Below are 23,409 nucleotides of genomic sequence, written 5' to 3'. Positions count from 1 at the left end.
ACCACTAGAATCATGAGCACACAACTGCTGAGTCAATACCCACAAAAAAATAAGACATGAATGTAAGAGGGGAACTAGCTGGGACAACTAGGAGGGATCAGGAGGAACAGGAAGGAGATAGGATGGCAGTGGAGTGACAATGATCATAGTGCATTGTATAGCTATGGGAAATTCTCAAGGAGAACTGTCTAAAGCTGGGAACAGTGATGATTTCACAGTCCTGTGAATATGCTGAACTTAAAGCTGGTAAACTGTGTCAGTGGCAATCTACATGCTTTGTGAATTGCTTATCAGTGGGGTTTTGTTTTTAAAATTCCATGTTAAAAATGAGACACTATGTAAGGCCTTGCCTTCCAGAAACTGCTATCCCTATAAAGATCAATCCACGCCTTCCCTTCAGTGGCTTTGACTTATGCTTACATACAATAGAGAGATGGTGATCTGGGTCTGTACTGAAAAATGGTATTGATTATATAGACTGTTATGATTTCCATATGGTTTGCCTCCAACGGTTCGTGCATAGAGGCTTGGTCTTCAAACCAGTGATGTTAAGATGTGTCTGGATTTAGAGATGCTGGAGCCCAGTGGGAAGGAGGAAGCAGTTCTTATGGGACTGATGCTCATTCCCAGGAGAGAGTTATTAAAAGAGACCAATTGTGCTGGGTGTAGTGGTAGTGCCTTGTAAGTCCACCACTGCTGAGGATGCTTAGACAGAAAGATAATGAGCTTGACATAAGCCTGGGCTACTCAGCAAGTTCCTGATAAGCCTGGGCTCCATAGAAAAACCCTGTGTCAATCTTCAGAGAGAGGGGGGGGGGGGTGGGGAGAGAGAGACAGAGATAACGAACCCCCGACTGGCTCCTAAGTCACTGGCCTCCTGTCCAGCCAGGCGACAGTCCTCTTGGAGGAACTCCCACCAATGCCATGTCATCCTCCTTAAGCATTAGTGCCAAGCAGAAGTTACTGCTACACACTTGAACCTCTAAAATAGGAACTAAATAAGACTATTTTTCTTTAGAAAGTAACTGGACTTGAGTATTTCACTAGAGTAGTGAAATGTACCAATATATAGATAGTAAAGTTTCAGGAAAAGAAACCTGGTTAATGTTGAGGTGAGGATTAAGTGTGATATTGCAAACGCTAAAAGCAAACACCTGAAAATGAAAAAAAAAATCGTCTACTCCCATTAGCTATGTGTCAGTCACTGCCAGCTGAAGTATGAGGTTTCAGAAAATACAGGAATGAGCTGAGAGGAAACATAGCTAAGCAGAGGCAGAAACAAATGTTGGAGGAAGGCAACTGATAACCAGGGGGAAATTGGCAAGGAACAGCTTGTGGTACATGAAAGACGAAAGGAAGGATGTAACAGGGATCTGTGTAGGATAGAACCTGCTGGAGCTGGAGATTGCTTGGAGCCACTTGGGTACAACATATGAAAAAGCGTGGAGAAACTGCAGGTTTGTAATGTATTAATGAGCTATGAAATTCATAGATACCATTTCATGACTATAGATTGGATTTGTAGATGGTATAGAAGTAAACACAATAGTTAAATCAAGAGTTTTATAGCTGTATCTTGGGCTCCACGGGAGCATGTCAGACCACTGATACTTTGGGGAGCACTTTGCTGCTCTCCTGTTCTGTGAGCTGCATGCTTCACTGGCAGGGCAGGCTCATTTGTCAGGGCTCCGTCTTTGCGACCATATCAGGCTGAGTTTTAATGCACACACCATGAAAACACACCTTTTAATGTACAGTTCTGTGGAGTTTGACAAATACAGTTCTGTGTCTACCACCAGAATTACAATGCATGTTAAACTTGTTAGCTTCCTGTCTGCTCACAATGCCCAGCACTACCCAATCTCAGTCTGTCCTCTTGCTTTTTCCTCATGCAATTGTGACCTTTGATAATACAGATTTAATCCCACAAAAGATAACCTTTGGATCTGACCTCTTTTACTCTAACATTTGAGTGTTTTGGTGAACAAAACAAGAGTTTCACTAGTCTTCTGAGTAGTAACTCATTATATGCTGAAATTAGTTACTTGTCACATTGATAGACCAGCAAGACTCCATCTTTAGGAAGGAAGCCATTTTGTTATAAGGTCAGAATCAGTTCATTTCTGTTGGTTGCAAAGCTTGACCACGCTTTAACCTGTTTCTGGAATTTGACATGTTCTCTCTCTACGGAGTTTGACTCACTACTTGAATGTACCCTGATAAGATGTCTGCCAAATAATTTTGAAATGTTCAGACAAGTTCTGACATAATCAAAATTCCTCTGGAAATCCCCCAACCCCTGAAAATCCCCTAATCTTACAGTTTTGGGAGCTAATAAGCCCTACTCTTTCCTATGCACAATGCTATATTTTCAAACTTCACTTAAGGGAGATAGCCCTGTCTGACAGAAAATAAAGGATGTTTAATTTGACCAAAGAATTTGGGTAATGGTCTTTACTCTTGTTCAGTGGGATTAACAACATATTCATAATAATTTATGGGAGAAAGATGGACTTGGGGTCATGGTTACAGAGAGTTCAGTCTATCATGGCCAGGAGAGCAAAGGATAACAGCTCTCATCACGTCAGACTAAGAAGCAGAGAAAACTGGGATACCTTGGCTAGCTTTCTCCTCTTTTCGCTTTTATTATGTCTAGGCCTCCAGGCCACAGGATGGAATAGTCACATTCAGGATGAGTCTTCTCACCTCTGTGATCCTGTCTGAAAACATCCTCATGGACCCACTCACAAAGGGCGCTTGCCCACTTCTTAGGGAAATCTAAATCCAATCAAGATGTCAACAACAATCACATATCACATGTGAGTGTTCAGCAGATTTTCATTACTTAACCACTTCTGAGGATATGAGTGAGTTGCTTTCAAACTTGACAATCATAAATTCTAAGTCTCCGTGTAACAGTCAGGAGCTTATATGCGAACATGTTTAATTATTTGGAAGGATGAATTCTGATGGCTGGGCTGGTGGCTGTTTTTCCTGGTGCACACTGACAGACACGTGGAAGGTGGCTACAGCATTGGGGCCTGCTAGGTGTTCTTCTAAAGGGAATGCTAGTGAATAGGTGTTGGTATCTTAATGTTGCTTCAATTCATGATTCTCTAATGAGTATGGTGAACACACTGTCATTTGAATATTGGGCATCTTCTTTTCTAAAATCATATTATATATTGAAATCCCTTTGCCTTTTGAACTAAATTTTATAATCTTACCAATATCTAAATGCCTCCATCGCTTATCAAATGGAAGATGACTATGAAGAGATGAAAATCATGTACAAGAACCAAATAGACATTCTTGGATTGCAAAGTTAACACACGAATGAACATGTACACAATAGGTGCTGCAGAGCAGATGTGAGCTGTTCAGTCAATAGCAGGCATGTTGACAGTTAAGGTGAATTATTCATAATCCTGATGAACAAAGGAAGAAAAGGAAAATGAGCAAAACATACATACTGTGGTGTTTGTCAGCATGTGCATGAAGTTCTCCAGGGGAGGAGGAAGGGAGTGGGGGAAAGCTGGAGTATATGACATCCTCAGACACTTCTAAAATGGTTAGAAAGACAATTAGCATGGCCAAGGAGCTGGGGCTCCACACAGGAGTTCTGTATATCAGATTCATCTGACACAGGGCAGAGACAAAGGGAAGGATTCTCAAAGCAAAGAGAGGGAAAAGCCTCCTGCCCCACGGAACAGCCGAAGAGAAAAGCTGACTTGGCAATAATGGAGCTGGAAGACCTTGAGGTTACACAGGCTATGGTGCCTTGATAAGACTGAGAAAAAAATAAACGGAACCAGACCTTCCTCACTCATTAAGCTTATTCCTTAAAAAAATCAAGGAGAAATTAAGATGTCCTACAATTTTTAGAAAGGGAAAGGTTTTCTCATTACATGCCTGCCCTACTGGAACGCCAGGATCTAGGCTGAAGTCACGGACAGAAAATGACCAGAAGCCACAGAGAGACCCCCGAGAGCAGCCACATGTGCAAATATAAAAGACAACACGAACCGTCGTAAAAGCTTCTACTTCCATAGAAGTTAAAAATAAAATGTCTAACACATATTGTGTTACGCTAACAGACAGAAAGACCAGTAATAAAGGTATATATACAGAAGTCTTGCTTTAAAGATGAAAAACATTAGAATATTAAAGTGAGGACTGATAGGAGCTGCCCAGGACCCACCAGCTCCTCCTGCTGCCATGAGCCTCCACCTCAGTGTACCTCTATGCTCCATGCCAAGAGGGGTCCCACAGAGCTGCAGGCCATAACTGGACAGCACAGAGAGGAGAGGTACAGTCAGTCCCCAGCTTCACTGAGGGCACCACTGCGGTCCAAATTACATGGCCTGCAGGGACAATGAAGTCACCAGTGCCGGGCACATCATTTAGGCTATCTGAAGTCAAAATCAGCTGTCAGGAGGACCATTGCATGGATTGGAACATTACGCACTAATATTTCATAAGGGAAGAGAGACTCAGCATGGTTTCGATCACAGGGCTAATTTATTTCAAAGCTTTCCTCGCAGAGCTCCATATGGTCACTGCAACTCCAGTCTGCAACATCAAGGGGGTCTTCTGAGCAGCTGCACAGCACCACCATCACAGCTTTGTTTGTTCAGATAGGAAAGGAACATGTTGGTTTGGGGGCTATAACTGATAGACTCCTTGACAATTGGTGTAAGGGAAAGTCCAAAGCAAAGCCTGCTCTAATCCTGATACATTATTACCAGACTCTCTACTGAGAGATTACTGGGTCTACAAAAGCTCTCTTATTGTCCCACCTTGCAGCAAAGGTGTTACTGGTACTCTTTAACCATATCCCAGCTACAGAGGGAATTTCAAAGGCTGAGGACATATATTAATGGCAGAGGACTTGTAGAAGACTGACATAGGATATAGGGAGGTAACTTTGGACCCACCCAGCAACTGGGTGACGGTCATTCTGGCTACCTTTCAGCTGTAGAGAGAACAAAACAAGCCTATCTGAACACGGTACCCTTGGACAAACAGGGAGAAATGTTGGGTGGCAGTTTTATTTCATAATTAAAGCCTTCATTGTCTCTACTCCAGCTTTGATGAACATCAATGACACTTGACAACACAGCTACTGCTAATGAACTGTTGGAAATAGCTATACATTGTAAAGTAACTCAGTGTGTGTATACATATGACAGAATCAAGGTTGAAATTAGATTGATTTGAATAAGACTATTTTAGGTAAAAATTGTAATTATTTTAAATGAAGTGAAAGACACAATAAGGAAGTTTTGTGTGGTCCATTCAAAATACACATCATCTCAGCAGAAGACATTGGTAGAGGTGATGGTTGATACTGTGAACTTGACAGTACTTCCTTAGGAAACAAATCACGGGGTTTGTATATAAGGGAGTTTCTAGACTGGGTTAACCGAGGTGGGAAGACTGGCTCTAAGTCTGGGTAACACCACTCCATGAACTGGTGTCCCAGACTGAAGAACAGGAGAAACAAGCTGAGCACAGTATTCATCTGTCTCTGCTTCCTGCTGCCATAACTTCCCCACCGTAGTGGATGTACTCTAAATCTGTGAGAAGAACAAACCTTGGCTTCTTTACATTGCTTTTGCTGGGTATTTTTCCCCCACAGCAATGAGAAAAGCAACTAATTCAGCTAAGAAGTAGAAGAACATAAAAGACGTGAAAACTGTAAAACAAATACAAAAATGCCAGTTTAAATCCATCCTTATAGTAACCACATTAACTATGAGAAATAACAATACGAGTAAAAGCATAAACTCACAAAATAGATTTTTATAAAACCAACATCATCCAGCTTCCACCTACAGATTGCAACAGATAGTTTAAAACCCTAATTCAACAATATAAATGTATTATTCTACAGATTCATGGGTCAGAACTTTGCTGTGGGTCTCTGAGGACATCATCAAGGGATGCTTCCCTATTGCTTCTTCAATGAGGCTGAAGACGCTGCTCCTTCAATGTGATCAACAGATAAGTGTGTGTGCATACAGTAGTGAAAACACATGTCCAAGAAGAAACATAAGGTGTATTGGTGATGCTTATACACTTGAAATAATCTAGACCTTGGCAACGCTGGTGCAGAACACCTGTATAAGATCACCTCTACAACAAAACTCAGCACATATGCAGAATAGATTAATGCTGTGAGCCATTTGTGGAAGCCACAAGCAAGCGAACTCCACCTGGTAGAACTGTGGAAGTGCAAGCCTTGTCCCAGGGGATCCTAATGTGACACCACAGCCCCAGGGGACAGAGGGTGGCACTGAAGAGGAAGACTCTCACATCTTCAGGTCTAATTGAATTTGCCTTGCTATGTATTGGATTTGTTTGAGACCAGAGATTCATTATTTCTCCTCCTCCTCCTCCTCCTCCTCCTCCTCCTCCTCCTCCTCCTCCTCCTCCTCCTCCCCCTCCTCCTCCCCTCCTCCTCCCCCTCCTTCTTCTCTTCCTTCTCCTTCTCCTCCTCTTCTCCTTCTTCTCCTTCTCCTTCTTCTTCTTCTTCTTCTCCTCCTCCTCCTCCTCCTCCTCCTGCTCCTTCTCCTCTTCCTCCTCCTTCTTTTTCTTCTTTTTCTGAATATCTATCTTATGCCTATCCTACCTCTGTATTTTGGAAACACATAGCTCATTTGGTTCCATAGACTGACCTCAGGAGAGGAATATATCTCGGGAGAAAACAGGTGTTGGAAAGCACTCCAGTTTGCTTTAGATGACAAGATGAAAGTGTGATTTTGACACTTGGGAGTTCACACTATCGAGAAGGAGGTGCAGGCAGAGGGTGAAGCCCTTACAAAGGATTGGTGATCTCATCAAAGAAGCCTGAGAAATGAGCTCTGTCTCCACCAGACAGAGCCTGGTCAGCAGGTGCCTTGTTCAGGGACCTCTCACCCTCCAGAATAGTGAGCAAACATGGACTGTTTAAGCTACCCAGCTGATGGCACGGTAGCAGTAGTTGGACTCATCTAAGAACTATCAAAGATATTCCATTCACTGGGTGGTGGTGCATGCCTTTAATCCCAGCACTCAGGAGGCAGAGGCAGGCAGATCTCTGAGTTCAAGACCAACCTGGTCTACAGAGAGAGTTTCCGGACAGCCAGGGCTACACAGTGAAACCCTGTCTTAAAAAACCAATATAATAAATATAATATGTATGTATATTATACAAGATGACACATTGCATAAAAACAAAAAAAGCAATCAATGAAATCAGAACCCCTCATCTCAAGGTCAACATGGAAAAAGATGACACAATGGGCATAAGATGAGCCAGGACACAGGGGTACAGACAAGACTCTATAGATCTTGAGCTGAGTGGTGGGTGCATGGATTTGCACACACACACACACACACACGCTTATGAAAGTGCACAGCTCAGCACACTCAACATATATGGTCTTTACTATATTATCATAGCTTAAACACAATATTTCAAAGTAAAAAAGAATACATGGAAAGTCATCTATCCTTTATCTCCTTTTTAATGAAATTCGTTTGCTTTCTGACCTGCTAACATTATTCTTTACAGGTATCTGCCCACATGCCTTGTTTTCAGTTGATTTTAATCTAAAGAAAACATCTAAATAGAGCTATCATGCGAAGAGGGAATGTTGAAGTCTTTTCTTTACTTTACTTTTTTTTTGAGACAAGGTTTCTCTGTGTAGCTTTGGCACCTTTCCTGGAACTTACTCTGTAGCCAAGACTGGCCTCAAACTTAGAGATCCACCTGCCTCTGCCTCCTGTGTGCTGGGATTAAAGGCAAGTGCCACCACTGCTGGCTGAAGTCATTTCTTAAAGTGAAGATTAGGGAAGGAAGAGCCCTAGGAATCCAGACTGTGCCTATCTGGAGTAAAGTTGCTCTCAGAGAATTAAAATGGTGTATGTACCACATCCTTATGCTGCAGTTTCCTCTGAGACCAAAGCTGCCCACCCTGGAGGGAAGCTCACAAAGTCACAAGATGCTTACAGGGATAGTGGTCTAAGGGGTGGTGAAGCATTCCACCTGCAGGAAAACTCCTGAGGCTCTGAGAGCAAACAACTGAAAAGAAATTCAGGAAGTCCCTGAAAAGGATCATATTCACTACCCCCACCCCCAAGCATATATAAGCTATAAGGACTGCTGAGAGACACTTTCAGACAAGTAGAGCTGCCTAGAAAAGACTCAAATAGGCAGGGCCACCTGGAAGAAGCAAAGACCAGCCAAGTCACCGGGAAGAAACAGACCATCCAATGTGCCTGGAAGAAGTAGAGATCAGTCAAGCTGCCTGGAAGAGGCCCAGATCCACTGAACCTCCTGGAAAGGACAATTTCCAACCTCTTACACTGCCTAAGGGTTGTGTGGTGCATGTTCTAGCTTTTGTGAGCTGTCACCCATGCTGTGCTGTGATTTTCGGTGCTGTAGCTCTTTGAGTCATGTCTGCTCCTGTAAGTAACCCCATTAAAGGCGCTAGTTGATCAAATTGAACTTTGGTTTGTCATGGGCTCCCTATCTGGGATGGATAGATACCTGTTCAGCTCTCACTAGTGTGTCACATAACACACACCACTTTGGAAAATGCTCTTTCTGCTTCTATGAAGTTGCTGACAGACTATCTAGAAAACCATTGGACATCAAATTAAAGCTCTTTGTGCATTTCCTTATCAGAAAGTGTTGCTGTGCCCTGGAAGCACGGTCAAGGGTCTTAAAGACTGTGTGAGAGTAAATGTCTGTGGAGCTGTCCCAGTAGGGAAATGAAAACACATCTTTCAGATTGCAGCATCATCGGAGGCTGTGTCCGGAGACCACTAATGAGAACAAGCACCTCCGAAGTGGTGGACATAATATAAACACGAGATCATGTGATTCCCCCTAGACAGTAAGTACAGGGGGAACATTTGCACAGTTTGTAAACAAACAAACAAAAGAACTGAAGGGAGGCAGTTGAATTCAAGAGTCATACAATCTTATAGGAAGTCCACTCTGTGTTTAGCTTTTTTAAATTTAAAAGTAATAGAACTTGAAATACATCTATAATAAGATGAGAAGTGGGAAAATCTAAACTCTTGCTATTTGACATTTTTCTTAAAACGAAAAGACCTGGGCCAGCCAGACGGCTTAGCAGGGAAGGTGTTTGCTGCTAAACCGGATGACCTGAGGTTTATCCCTGGAGCCCATATGGTGGAAGGAGAGAACAACTGGCAGGTTGTCCTCTGACCTCTGCCCACGCAGTAAATAGATGCAGAACTGAGAAAGTTCCAAATGTCATTTGAAAAACGACATTTCTGAAATCACAATTGTACATAGATTTTTTTCCAGTGAACACTGCCTTCATCACAATACATGATTTTGTTCATTCTTGAACTTTATGTGATTAGACACATCAGTATGCAGTTTCTGTATCTAGCTGTGTAATAGAACATGATTTCTGTGGCGCCTCTGGTGTGCATTTATTGATACTCCGCTCTTTGTTTCCTGCAAGTGGTGTTTACTGCACAAGGGCACTGCAGGGGTTCTGCCCACTGTTCTGCTGGAGGACACTAAGAGCTCTGAAAGCCAAGATGCCGTGAATATTCTTGAACATTCTTCACGGAAAGTTGCACTAATTTTCCTGAACGTGTGTGTTAGAAGTGGGATGGCTGAATACAGGGTAGGAGAATATTTACATGCAGGACATGCACATAGTGCATTTTCACTTATTCTATGTTCTTATTCCAGGCAGGCTGTGGAGGCCACTATAGATTCCCTCGGTAAGGCTATTCCTGGAGTAGTGATGGTGGAATTCCTCCATAACAGCATGCCCCAGCTGCAGAAAACCAGAAGTCCCATTGAGACTGTCTTGCTGTCATTGCTCAACTGTTGGCTGCCACATCCATATCTCAGGGAGAACTGTTTGTTGATGTAGTCTGCTTTGCCCAAGCAGGCAGTTCCAAAGCAGAGGGATCATGAATTTTCAAACCTGTCTTATACTGCATTTACCCTTCACAGCTATATCAACATCCTTATACCCCAGCCCCCTGTCCACTCTGAAAAGAGACCTGACAAGCTCCTTCCCCTTTCACAACTTCTATCCCACAGGAAAGTTGCTGCCCCTTGCTGCTGTGCCATTAAACGTCTGTCTCATCTGTTGAGGCCTGATGAGTCTCTTTCCTGCCTTTTGTCCCTTTATTCTGAGCTGCTAAATCTAACCTTCTTTGAGCAATCATCTTAAATGGATGGAATACATGGACAGATGAATACAATGAGTAAATAAGCGGCAGCTCTCATCTGAGTTGGAAACGGCAGTTTTCACTCAGAATACGAACAACAAACACCCACATCCCCAAGTTCAGGAACACGGCCCCTCTGCTGCTGCTGCTCATCCTGGGTTTGCTCAATCCTCAACTAAGACTACATGGAGGCAGGAGAAGACGTTAACAGTTCTTTTATTTTCTCTGAAGTTCTTTACTTCCAGGCTCCTTTAAGAATGTCCCACATCTCTGTAAATAAAAACATGAGGCTTTCCTTAGGGTTTCTATGCTCCATAGATTAAATGCGTCCCAGCAAACGCACTGAGGGAAAGTACAAATGTTAGTCCCTTTAGAAACTTGCACTGAACACTTAAAATACACCACCATAGATGCTTTCAAGGAAAAATTACCCCATTCCAGGAAAACAGTGGGGGAAGGCAACAACATCACTGCATTTTAAAAGCTTTCTCTGGGTAAACTGGACTTTTATTTTCCCTCAGGTTCGTTTAATCAGATGTGAAATGAATCCCAGATAAATGGCAATGGCTAATTGGACAGGTGATGTCTGGTGGCTCTGGGGTCTAATACAAGGAGCCATGCTGTTTATCTTTTTTGGCTGTGAGCATGGTGTCTCATCCTTACTTCTGACCCCTAATAGAGATCCCTGTAAGCCAAGAAATCACAGAAAGAGTCCTCAAATACATCAGTGTAACACTCAAGGGACATTACAAGGTTCTGTTTCCTGATTGCATCCACTCACTGCATGGGGTTTTCACTGTGACCAGATCTGACCTGAGAGAATGTCTCCTAGATCAAAGTATGAAAATTGAGTGTTGCCTCAGTACTGTTGTTACACCTTACAATGTAGCACATTCTCTCTCATTCCAACTTAAACTGCTCAGAGCCTTATGAGGCAAAGTTCTCATCCAATAAAATAAAAGGAAGTAAATCGAATTGTACCCCTACATGTGTATACTAGGGGGATTTGTGCAATTGTCACAGTGAATGCAAACTCTTCAAGACATGCATTATTCACAGCAGAGTCAATTTTCTCACCAAATAAGCACTGAATTATCATTGGGTACTCCATAAATGTTGACAATTAAAATGATTATTAAAAATAAAATATAAAAACCTTCTTAACACTCTTTTTAATAAACGTAATAATATAAGGTACAATAGCCAAATGTTTTCTAAGCCATTCACAGCATAGTTGGTTCTTCTCACTTGTTTTCATTCATATGAAGCCCTCTTCACTCACTGTAACTATTTAAGTACTAAGTGTCTAAAACATGGAAGAAAGGACCAGGAGCTTGCTCCGACTGACTTGAAAAACAGCAAGCCATGCTACCCTCGTCTGTCTCCATCTCTTCAGTGGAAAAGCTGCTAGCATTGTGGGAACAAGAATATTTGCCTAATGGTCATCATGATGCATTGCAGATGATAATTGCTTATCTAAGACAGTAAGACCAAAGTGTTCAGATTTGGGAATTTTTTAATTTTAGAATATGTCCAATTATATATATATATATATATATATATATATATATATATATATATATATATATATAATGAGATATCATAGAGATGAAATGCAAATATATGGCTTCATATATCTTGTGCACATTTCTTGATGATAATTTTGCACAATGTGCTTAATGCAGTTGCATTCCAATTATAACTCATCAGAGAAGGTCAAATGTGGAATTTTCCACTTGTGACATCTGATAAGGATTCAAAAAGCTTTTGAAAGATTTTGAAGCATGTCAGATTTCTGACTTTGGAATTAAGAATGTTCAACTTACAATATGGAGACTCGTGCTAAGCATGTTTAGTTTAAATATAATGGCTCTGACTTTAATAAAATGACTGAGGATGGAGGTGCCCAGTCACTGCTAAATATATGCATCTCTTCTAAACACCACTTTCTCCTTGAATCACAGGGCTTTAAAATGGTGCACATGAGGATCTTCCTCATTGCACAGGCTCGTGTTCACTTACAGCTCTCGCTTATGCAAACTCTTGATTAATGCACATCGTTGAGCAGAGAAACACATGTGCCAGCCTCACTCTTTAGTCATGGGTTAATGATCATCCCACTCTCCCATGTCTCACTCGGCTGTAAAGAGTTTGTTCTAGCTAGCTTTATTTGTCAAACTGATACAACCTAGAGTCATCTGAGAGGAAAGCATTGATTAAGGAATTGTATAGATCAGATTTGCCTAAAGGCATTTTGAGGGCCATTCTCTTGATTAACCATTGATTGAAAAAGGGCTTGGTACACTGTGGGCAGTGTCATCCCCAGGTAGGATGGTCTTTCTTCTGTAGGCAGAGATTCTGGTTTGCATAAGAAAGCGATCTAAGTGTGAGTCAGCTAGTGAGCCAGAGAGGAAACCAGAAAACAGTGTCATCCATAGTTTCTGCCTCCAGTGTCCTGCCTTAACTTTCCTCAGTGATGAATTATGACCTGGAAGTAGAAGCCAGATAAAGCCTTTCGGCTCTATCCTGGTTTTGGTCATAAAGTTTTATCAAAACAGCAAAAGTCAAAGTGGAACACAGCTACATGTATTATACTGACTGTTTGCTTCACATGTATTACTGACTGTTTGCTTCACATGTATTATACTGACTGTTTGCTTCAGATCAAGAGTAAAATAAACAAACTCCTACTTTCCCTTGAACCCCAATTTGAAAAACCAGTATGTCTTTCAGAGCCCTCCAGGAAGTATGGGAAGATAAGGATAAGGACAATAGGGATAGATAAGGATCCTGACTTCTTTTTTTCCCTTTGATAATATGTACTTTAATTATATGAGACTTTTTTTTGGTTGCTCAAATCCAGATTGAGATATTTGTTTTATTTATTTACTCATTTATTCTTCTTTCATATATTACATCCCAACCATAGTTCACCCTCTCTCTTCTTACCACCCTCCCCCACCCTCCTATCACCTCCCCTCTCCCTCAGATCCACTCCACCTCCTTCAGAAAAGAGCAGGCCTCTCAGGGATATCAACCAAACAAGGCATAACAAGTTACAATAAGACTAGGCACAAACCCTCATATCAAGGCTGGATGAGGAAACCCCGTAGGAGGAAAAGAGTCCCAAGAGCAAATGAGTCAGAGACAGTCCTTGCTCTCACTGTGAGGAGCCCCACAACAACAGCAAGCTGGATCCTGACTTCTTCAGAGATGGGTGCATCCAAGGAAAATCAGATAAAGTCAAGTTACCTAGAGTAGAAGCGGTCGGAAACTTGAGTGGCAGGTAAATTTGCCAAGGTGCTAAGTGTGAGACCAAAATGAGCCATCTTAGAAATAAGACCAAAATGCTTTCACCCTAAAACTAAGGCCTAAGATTTCTCCTTTTAGGTACAGGCCATGAGTTATTGGAACAGGCCATGAGTTACTAGACTAGGCCATGAGTTACTGAAACCAGTCAGTCCAGATTCCAGAAACCAGGAAGTGTAAAAGTACAGAGTCACAAGGTAGTCACGAGGTAATGACTGCCGGACTATGGAATGTCCTCTCCCTGATTCCCTAGGTAACTGTTTGACCAAAGAATGTTCCAACCCTGGTTTCCAGGGTAAATGACCATAGAAATGTCCCCACGTGAGGGCAGCCAATGAGAAATGGTGGCAGGCAACCACCCCCGTAGAAATAAGATTAAGCCATGATTTCTAGAAAGTCCCTAGAAGCGAACCAATCAGAATTGTACCCCTAAATGATGTAACCTTGTAGTTTTTGCTTTAAAACCTGAGCTTGCAGAGAGGCAGGCACTTCCTCCAGCCTCCACTGCGTTGGATCTGTTGGACAAAGCCCCTGCCTAGGCTTGTATTGCTTTCGGATATCCTGAATTAAACCTTGCTTTTGCATTCCGGCATGCTCGTCTTTGGTGGTCTCTCTGGGGGTCACAATCTGGGCACAACAGTAAAGGCTGTTCATAGATTATAATAAGAACATCCGAGAATTACAAGTTCCTTCAGAAGGTGTAGCAGAAATGTGATTGGAATGCAAGGAAAAGTTTAACTGAGACGTAAAGAAATCAGACTCATATGGACTCATAGACAGTGCTAAATTAAAAGTAAAAATGTTGGTAAATAATAATCACATGAGAAGTATCAACAAGAATTCTGGAGAAGATGGATCTATGAAGACCAAATGACTGGTTAGAAATACAGTAGTGTGGAAAGACTGGAATGTTGCATGTCCACAGGCTAACTACTATATCTCAGGCTACTGTCAGTCTCTTGAATAGCCAACTTTCCCTTGCCCACCTCTATGTCAGAACTAACATCTTGTGACTAAGAGATCAAAACCTTTTGGGAATCTATGAACTCAGCAGACTCCTAGTTCCCACCAACACAGAAACTAAAAATGTCATGAGAAGCATCTGAGGCTTACAGAAAAGTTTTCACATCTTGCTGTAACCATCTCTCAAATGTGCCTCCTAATATACTTTCAGTTTACTGTGATTTATGACTTCCTTCACTCTGTAAAACTATAAAACACCATGAAGCTGCTTCCACATTGGAACATGAAATTTGGAGTAGCATAAATCTCTATTCCTGGGCCATGGCCACTCAAAATGGCTCCAGAGAATAAACTATCTCTTATTCTCTTTAAGGTGAGAGCTGTGTTTTGTTTTTGAATCTACAGAAGAAAAAATAAATGGATCAAGAAGAAAACAATCATATGTAGCTGTAGTAATCCAAGTGTATCAACAATCATTTTTACAGTGAAAGGTCTAATTATATCAAGTAAAAAAAGGGAACTGGATTTTTTTTCTTTGTGGTACTAGAGATCAAACTCAAGGCTGTTGAACACCAGGAAAATGCTGTATTGCAGAACTGCACCCCAAATCTCCTCCTTGAAAAAATTTTTGCTTTGAAAGGGAGTCTTATTGTGTAGCTCAGAGTAGTTTCCACCTTGGGACCTTCCTGCCTCTCCAGTTTTAGTAGGTCGCAGTAGGTTTTTTTTTTTTTTTTTGAAGTCATTATCATCTGCTGACCATAAAGAGACCAGTTTCAGGCTGGGGACCTGGTTCAGTAAATAAAGTGCCTTGAGCCTGGAGAGCAGAGTTTGGGTCTCTAGCGTAGATGCTCATGATTGCAGCAAATCTGGGAGCACATAGTTTAAAGCAGTTTGTGCTTGCCTCTCTGTATTTTACAAAGTCCAAGCAGTTCTGTGGACAATGAGATCTACGTCTGTTGGATGCTTTGCTATGTGAAGAAAGTGTGACTCTTTGTCAGGAAACCTTTGACTTTCTAGAAACAGTGAGGAACTCTCTCCTGCCAGACCCTTAATTATCTGTAAGGATTTATTTAATATCACCTTCTTCTCAAGCCAACAGGGCAGGGATAGGTGACTCCGCCTGACTGTCACCAGCAGAGATGAGTAGGGCAAGAGGAGAGAGGGCAGAGAAACTTGCCCAGAGTCACCGAAGTTTACTGGAATCAGCATGACAATCCCAAGGGAGGGGCCTCCTATTCCCCACGTACCACATCTCTCTTTCAGGATACTATGAGTTTACTGTATGAATGGAGAGGACCACACTGTTACATAACATTCATGTCAGATATAGGTAAGGGCTGGAGATGTACTCGGTTGAGAAAGCCTTTGCTGTGGAAGCCTAATGACTCGAGTTTTGATCTCCAGCACCCATATAAAAAGCTGGGTGTGGCAGCAGGGTCCTGTAATCCCAGCACTGGGGTGACAGACATAGGTGAATTCGTAAGGCTCAGTATACAGCCAAGCTAGTCAGATCAGCAAGAACCAACAAGGTTCAGAGAGAGAGAGAGAGAGAGAGAGAGAGAGAGAGAGAGAGAGAGAGAGAGAGAGAGCTTGTCTCAAAAGTAATGTGAATAATGAACAAGGCACTTCACACTGACCTCTGGTTTCCACATGCAAGTTCACACCCCACCCCATCACACACACACAGAGTGTGCATGTGTGCACATGAACATATATGAATGGAGAGCAGGAGAGAGAGAGAGAGAGAGAGAGAGAGAGAGAGAGAGAGAGAGAGAGAGAGAGAGAAGAGAGAAGAGAGAGAGAAAGAAGGAAGGAAAAGAGGAAGTGGAAAGAGGAGGAGGACAGAGGAGGAGGAGGAGGAGGAGGAGGAGGAGGAGGAGGGGGAGGAGGAGGAGATATCCCCAGTAAGATCTTGTCAACCATTTCAAGAAAGGAGAATAACTCTAAAATTTCAACTTTCGGTTTGTCCTCTCCTTCAGGTTCTTAATGTGTATTTTACAGATTACTAGATGCTCAGTTTATACTATATTTCTGGTGAAAGCAAATTTAAACTTTACAACTAATGTTAACAATAAAGGATAGCAGTTCTTTCATCCAATTTTCCATGGCATAACATATCAAAGGGGCAAAGTCAATGTGAGGTGCTGTGAATCTCTGTTCATGGAGAGATTTATTGTTCAGTGTTGTTCCCGTCTGATTTTACCACGATGGGCCTGATATTTTTAAGTTCTAAAAATAAAATAGCAAACACCCTATGTGGTGTATCCAGGGAAATTTACAGCATTAACATTGACATTTATGTCTGTGAATATTATTTAACATATTCCTGGCACACAAAAACAGCCAAAAGAGGCTAGACAGTCTTCCTTATTCTGTAGTAATTATTTGCCAATTTCCTTAACTTCCTGGCAATTTTTATGCCCTGGAGGCAGTTTTATGTTTCCATCTTTTGTACCATTTTTAAATTCAATCCTAATGGAAGATATGTCACATTTCTCAGTAATTATTTTTTATTTTATGTTTGTTAAAGTGAAAGATAGAAACCCAGTCCTCAGTTGTTAAGCAATTTATGCCAAATTTGATTTGTTTGTTGTCCTATGTGCCTAGCTTGTCTGGGTACATTTGTTGAGTTATGACTCCAGATGCTGCTGCTTAGATGTACGCTCACCAGTCAGATTTTCATTATGGGATGGGCCAAACGCAGAGGGAATTCCTTCAAAAGGTTAGGCATCTGTTGTGTGATGAAATGGAGGTAGTGGGGACTAGTTTTTGTGAGACTATACTGTACACATATAGTAATGACACGTTGTTTATCAAAATAACCCACTTAGATAAAACTCGTGACACAGGTACAAACCTCCACCATGTGGGCTCTGCTCCACAAGGATTGTGTCTCCTCTTGTTGGCACTGGGGACATTTATAAACAAGAAGTAGTACTGCGGGTTTAAATAATTAAATAACTAAATAATCACACAAATCTTACATTTGGTCGGGTGATGATCCGACATGCCTTTAATCCTAGCACTTAGGATGCAGAGGCAGGCAGATTTCTGTGAGTTCCAGGCCAGCCTGGTCTACAGAGCCAGTTCCAGATCAGCTAGGGCTGTTACACAGAGAAATCATGTCTCAAAAAATCAAAACCAAAACAAACAAACAAACAAACAATCAAACCAAAACCCTCACATTTGTTAAGATGTACATTCTCCACAATGGTTCATGGAAAACAGTTCAGCCTTTGGGCTATGAGAACAGGAAGACACAATCCCTTCCTTGGGGCTCTATGCTTGTCTGGGGTGTGAGAATCTGCAGATGGCCTGCATGTTACCGCTCACAGAGCAGCATGTGCTGGCATTGATAGGCAGGCAGTAGCACCTGTGAGAGGTGCACTTGGTGAGAAGGAGTCATGTCACTGAGGACACTCCCTTGAAGGGGATGTTGGGATGCCAGCCCATTTCTCCCCATTTTGATTTCTAATGACTGTGCTGTGAGCAGATTCCTTTGCCGGGTGCTTCCAAGCATGATTCCCTAGCTCCCCACAGACACAAATACGGCAAGACCAACTAAGAGTCAGAAAAAAGCTTTTGCTCTTGTAGAAAGAATTGATCTCAGGTGTTTTTTCCTAGACTGAGCAAGTTGGCTAATGTATCTTTCTGCCCATTTTCTATTATGCTATCTTTCAGTTCTCACTTACTGGATGGAGCCTTTCATCTTTACTGAATTGTAAACTTCTGCTCATATGAGGAAAAGTGCTACATTCTATCTTGAGTCTCCCTCCTTCCTTAAAATAGCACTAAAAACTCCTTAAAAGAAAACTTCTGGCGAAGAGAATGCATCTCTGGCTTGGGTGGAAAGTTATTGTTCCAGAGGGCCGGGCTCAGTCACCTTGCCACGGTAGCACTCCTAGGATAACTGTCTTCTCCTAGAGCCATGCTCAACAGCTTGGTGGAGTAATTATTGTATTAATGAGACACTGTATTTTTAATTTCCCCAGTCCCCACCCCAGCACAGTAACATACAGGGTCACCGCTATACAGATTTGCAAGTCTATCCACTTTTCTAAATTATTCAGAAGAACATAGCATCTCCTTCTCTTCTTCTATCTATTGTCTAAGCATGTTTTCCATGCTACTTTGGGCTTCCTTAGTCTTTCCTTAAAGCTCCACTCCTCCCTGCCATGTGGCTGCTGTCTGCAATGTGTCTGACCTCCATGCTGGCATAAAAGGCATGGCTATTTTTCATTCTCTCATCTGTTCTCAGCCACTGGGCAGCTGCTGAGATTTATGGCTTGATTGCCCGGGGAGTTTTTCTTTTAAACTCTAATAATTTTGTCCTTGAGCTTCCTGCATTTGAATCCATTTTTTAAGTTCTTTTATCGATGAAACTAAAATCCCCAAGAGGGGACCCTGATTTCCCTGAAATCACTCTCTCTCATATTCCGTTTTTATTTTCCACAGTTAGCTCTCTTTCATTGCTTGCCTTTGCTTTCTTTTGCTGTAATTGATTAATAAGAATTAACTGACCCAGGTCATACCACAATGTTGCCTAACTGCTATTCTACCCTTCTAGTAAGTCTGAATTTCTGGAAGTTTAGAATTCGCATTTAATTTACTAGACATCTGCTTCCTTCTTTTTATAGACCCCACTGCTTCCTTGGGATGAAAGAGTCTTTGGAGTCTTCCTGAGAGTTTGCTGCGAGATTGTGTCTCCTAGTAATGTCAGAAACTACAACCACAAAGTCTCACCAAGATGGCTGCCTAAACCTGAGCTAAACAAGGACGACACCAACAGGCATGCTACTGTGGATGACGGAAAGACCACGAGGCTTCAACCCTACACGAACCACAGGCAAATAAGGAATGCTGAGGGTGGGAGAAATAATCTTCTCCAGGGATGTGTACACCAATTGGAATTCAATATCAAATGGTCAGCCCTGAAAAAAATACATAGAACGAACATTATACACACCAAGTAGAGGCTATTTTTAGGTATTTAGGAATACATATATGTATATGCATATACATATATCTATGTACAAACAATTAATGAAAAAAGAGGTCGTGAATTTCAAAGGAACTCATGGCTGAATAAAAAAATACTCCATTGTGTATATACATACCACATCTGTTGAAGAGTGGTTGCCCATTTCCATACCTTAATTATTAGGAGTAGTGCCACAGTAAGCATGGCAGCTATGTCTCTGGTGTTGATTTCATTTCCTTTGAGTATTACCCAGAACATGACAGATAGTTCATACAATAGTTTTACTTTTAGTGTTTTGAGGAATCTCTTACATGTCCTCAGTAGTGGGTCCTTGCATTTCTACCAAGGTGAATGAGAGCGCCTGACCATAGACTCAGAAAGATAGATTTTGAGAGCCATTTGCTGCCTCTAGAATCAACAAATTAACCCTGGGAGGGAAGGTCCTTTCAATGTCACCAAGATTCAAGGTATCAAACTATCAAAATGTAGGATATGCTTAATATATGTCTTGGTCACTGTTCTATTGCTATGAAGAGACATCATGACCAAGGAAACTCATAAAAGAAAGCATTTAATTGGAGCTTGCTTACAGTTTAATCCATTGTCATCATGGCAGGGAGCTGGAAGCACTCAGGCCAACATGGTGACAGAGAAATGGCTGAGGGTTCTACATCCTGATCTGCAGGCAGCAGGAAGAGAAAGCCACTGGGCCTGGCCTGACTTGGGCTTTTGAAACCTCAAAACCCACCCCTAGTGACATACTTCCTCCAACAAGGCCACACTTCCTAATCCTTCTCAAGTAGAGCTACTCCTTAAAGACTAAGCCTTCAAATATATGAGCCTATGGGGGTCATTCTTATTCATACCACCAGAATGTATAATGGGGAGGATATTGGGAGGTTAGTAGAAATATTATGCATGTTTTTGAATGGTGTTTACACAGATGTAAGCAAAGTAAAATACATTAAATTAGATCTATAAAATCAGGGATCTTTTACAGCGGTCATTTATACTTCAGGCAAAATACTTAATACAGTCAAAAGAACAGTGAGGAGAAGCAGCTGGACATAGTGATGTAATAATGAAAACAGGCTCTGTGTCAGAGTTCTGAGGATGAGATGCCATGTGTAGACAGCTTCAAATATAGTGGTATGCCATATATAGTGAGGATTTAAAGCATCAGAGCCATGTCAATTACTTGTATCATTAACAATATTTCTCCACTTTTATGTATATTAACATTGATCTGTAATTCAAATTGGTATTGAGGATTCAAAGTATAGAGTACTAGTGAATAATTCCATGGGACCAAACATTAGGACATCTTTTCATTCTCTTTCTCTGAGTAGTCACAACTCATCTAAAATGTGAATAAAATTATTAAATTCACCATCCCGGTTCTCAAGCACTTGTATGTGAAAATATCACTTGTGTTTCCTTTGTGTTTTCTGTCTGAGTTAGCTTTAACTGTTAACTTGGCACATCCCACAATCATCTATGAAATGAGTCTCATTGAGGGACTTCCCAGATCACATTGGCTTGTGGACACGTCTGTAGGTGATTGTTTAGATTGTTACTTGATTGTGCCAAGCCCTCTGTGGGTGGCCACATTCCTTGGTCAACCTGGGCTGTATAAGAAACCTAGCAGGGATAAGCCAATGAGAGCTGAACAGAAAGCAGTGTTCTTCTAGCAACTTCTCCTTCAATTTTCTGCTTGAGTTCCTTCCTAGACTTCTCTCAGTGATGGACAGTAACCTGCCAGGTGATATAAACCCTTTCCTCCTCTAAGTTTCTCTGGGACAGAGTATGATACCACAGAAACATAAAGGAAACTGGAACCACTTCAAATACTCCTACTTAATGCCCTTGATCACTTTTCCCTGAAAGTGAATGGGTTTTGTGAGAACAAAACACCATCCTCACTTCTCTATTCTTAGGCTTCCAGGAGATTTGAATGCTCTATATCTAGGAGATATAGAATGCTAACTTCTATACTCGCTGCAGTGAATCTGTTCTGGTGATTTCTGTGACTGAAGAGATTGGACTGCAGGTCTCAAACTTTATTTTATTTTTGTTTTAGAGCGAAATTTATTTTAGATCCATTGGATAAGGGCTTACGAAGAACAGAGAGCAGAATTCTTGTACAGTAGGAGAGATCCCAGAAATAAGGTACATTGACTCTGAGGGATTTTTTTTAATTTCTTTTTTTCTTTATTAAGAAATTTTTTATTCCTTTTACATACCAACCACAAATTCCCCTCTTATCCCTCCTCCCGCTCTCCTCCTCCAAAATGGTAAGGCCTCCCATGGGGAGTCAGCAAAGCCTGGTACATTCAGTTGAGGCAGGTCCAAGCCCCTCCCCCTGCATCAAGGCTGTGCAAGGTGTCCCAACACAGGTAATGGGCTCCAAAAAACCAGCTCATGCACCAGGGATAGATCCTGATCTCACTGCCAGGGGCCCCTTGAACAAGTCTCAAACATACATACATACAAACTTATACATACAAGTTGAACGGCCCTTTTCTAGAATGCTTGGTACTAGAAATATTTTGGCTTTAGGACTTTTTCAGATCTTAGAATATTTTCATATGCAAAATGAGAATTTTTAGGGATGAGACCCAAGGCTAGACACAAAATTCACACACACACACACACACACACACACACACACACACACACACACACACAGCTCTGTTATAATACACAATATGAATAACTGCTTATAGTTTTAGAGTTAATCCACAATCATCATGGCAAGAAGCAAAGAGGCATAGTGCTAGAGAGATTTATACCCTGATCCACAGGCAGCAAACAGAGAGAGATACTTAGCCAGGTGTGAGCTTTTGAAACTTCAGAGCCCACACCCAGTGACATACCTCCTCCAATAAGACTCCAACAAGGCCACATCTCTTCATCCCTCCCTAAAATTTCCACTGAGTGGGGACCAAACATTCAAATATATGAGCCTATAGGCCATTCTCATTCAAACCCCACAGATACTAATAGGATAAAGTCTAACTGCAGAGCTGACTAGAAAACAAGCAAAAGTCAGAACTGTTTTGAGCAATTAAATAAGGGATCACTCAGATAGGGAAACAGGAATAAATTAATTTCCTATTATGTAGAACTGTAGGCTGTGCCAAGTGCTGCAGGGCTGTGCTGATGAATATGCAGAGTCTTGAAGGATGGTCCTTAGAAATGGATAGACAAGGGAGATGGTCTTTATACATTCATGATGGGTAAGTAGCATCACAAAGCTGCAGCTGTTTTCAGATGCATAAGATGGCCACTTGGCTAAGAAGGCTCTTACAGAAGTAGGGAACTAGAAAGTAAAGTCAAGTGACCGCAGAATGGGCCTTGCATCTGCACTGCCATGCACTTTTCCGCAGTCTCCTTGGCTGCTCTTTCGTGTTTCCTTAGCAACCCTTAATGCAGGAAGGTTCTCTCTGCCACCTTTGGACCATTCCTCCCTTCCCTCTCATTTGCACCTGAGGTAGTTCCAGCCTGTTCATGGTTTAATTACATCTCTGTACTGGTAAGTTCTAAATTGACATTCAAACATTTGCACTGAAGTTAGAATATACCCACATTCACTATTTGCATGTGAGCAAACTTCAGAACAGTGATTCTCAACCTTCCTAATGCTGTGACCCTTTAATACAGTTCCTCATGTTGTTGTGACCCCCAACCATAAAATTAATTTCATCGCTACTTCATAACTGTGATTTTGCTACTGTTGTGAATTATAATGTAAATATCTGATATGCAGAATTTCTGATACGCGATCCCAAGGTTGAGAACCTCTGCTCTAGAACATGCCAAACTCAGTATTTGTTGAGCTTCACAGAGTTCTCAATTGCCTACCATAAACAACTCCCACAGTGCTCCTTGTTCTGTAAGTTAATAGCTTGCTCCTTCTTCTCTCTGCTCTGTCACCCATT

At 41.6% G+C, this 23,409-nt stretch overlaps 1 protein-coding gene and 1 pseudogene across 2 annotated transcripts in view; one reads left to right on the top strand and one right to left on the bottom strand.

Annotated features, from left to right (window-relative positions):
- Positions 1–5,293, top strand: part of LOC128094642 (carbonic anhydrase-related protein-like) — a 90,866-nt pseudogene extending 85,573 nt beyond the window's left edge.
- The window catches only part of Gabrg3 (gamma-aminobutyric acid type A receptor subunit gamma3), a 608,211-nt gene that overhangs the window by 154,146 nt on the left and 430,656 nt on the right, over positions 1–23,409 (bottom strand). The gene's annotated exons all lie outside the window — the stretch shown is intronic.

This window comes from Peromyscus californicus, unplaced genomic scaffold (genome assembly GCF_007827085.1).
Source record: "Peromyscus californicus insignis strain IS unplaced genomic scaffold, ASM782708v3 Scaffold_4__1_contigs__length_199733344, whole genome shotgun sequence".
NCBI classification, from domain to species: Eukaryota; Metazoa; Chordata; class Mammalia; order Rodentia; family Cricetidae; genus Peromyscus; species Peromyscus californicus.
This window is presented reverse-complemented; position numbering and strand designations above follow the sequence as displayed.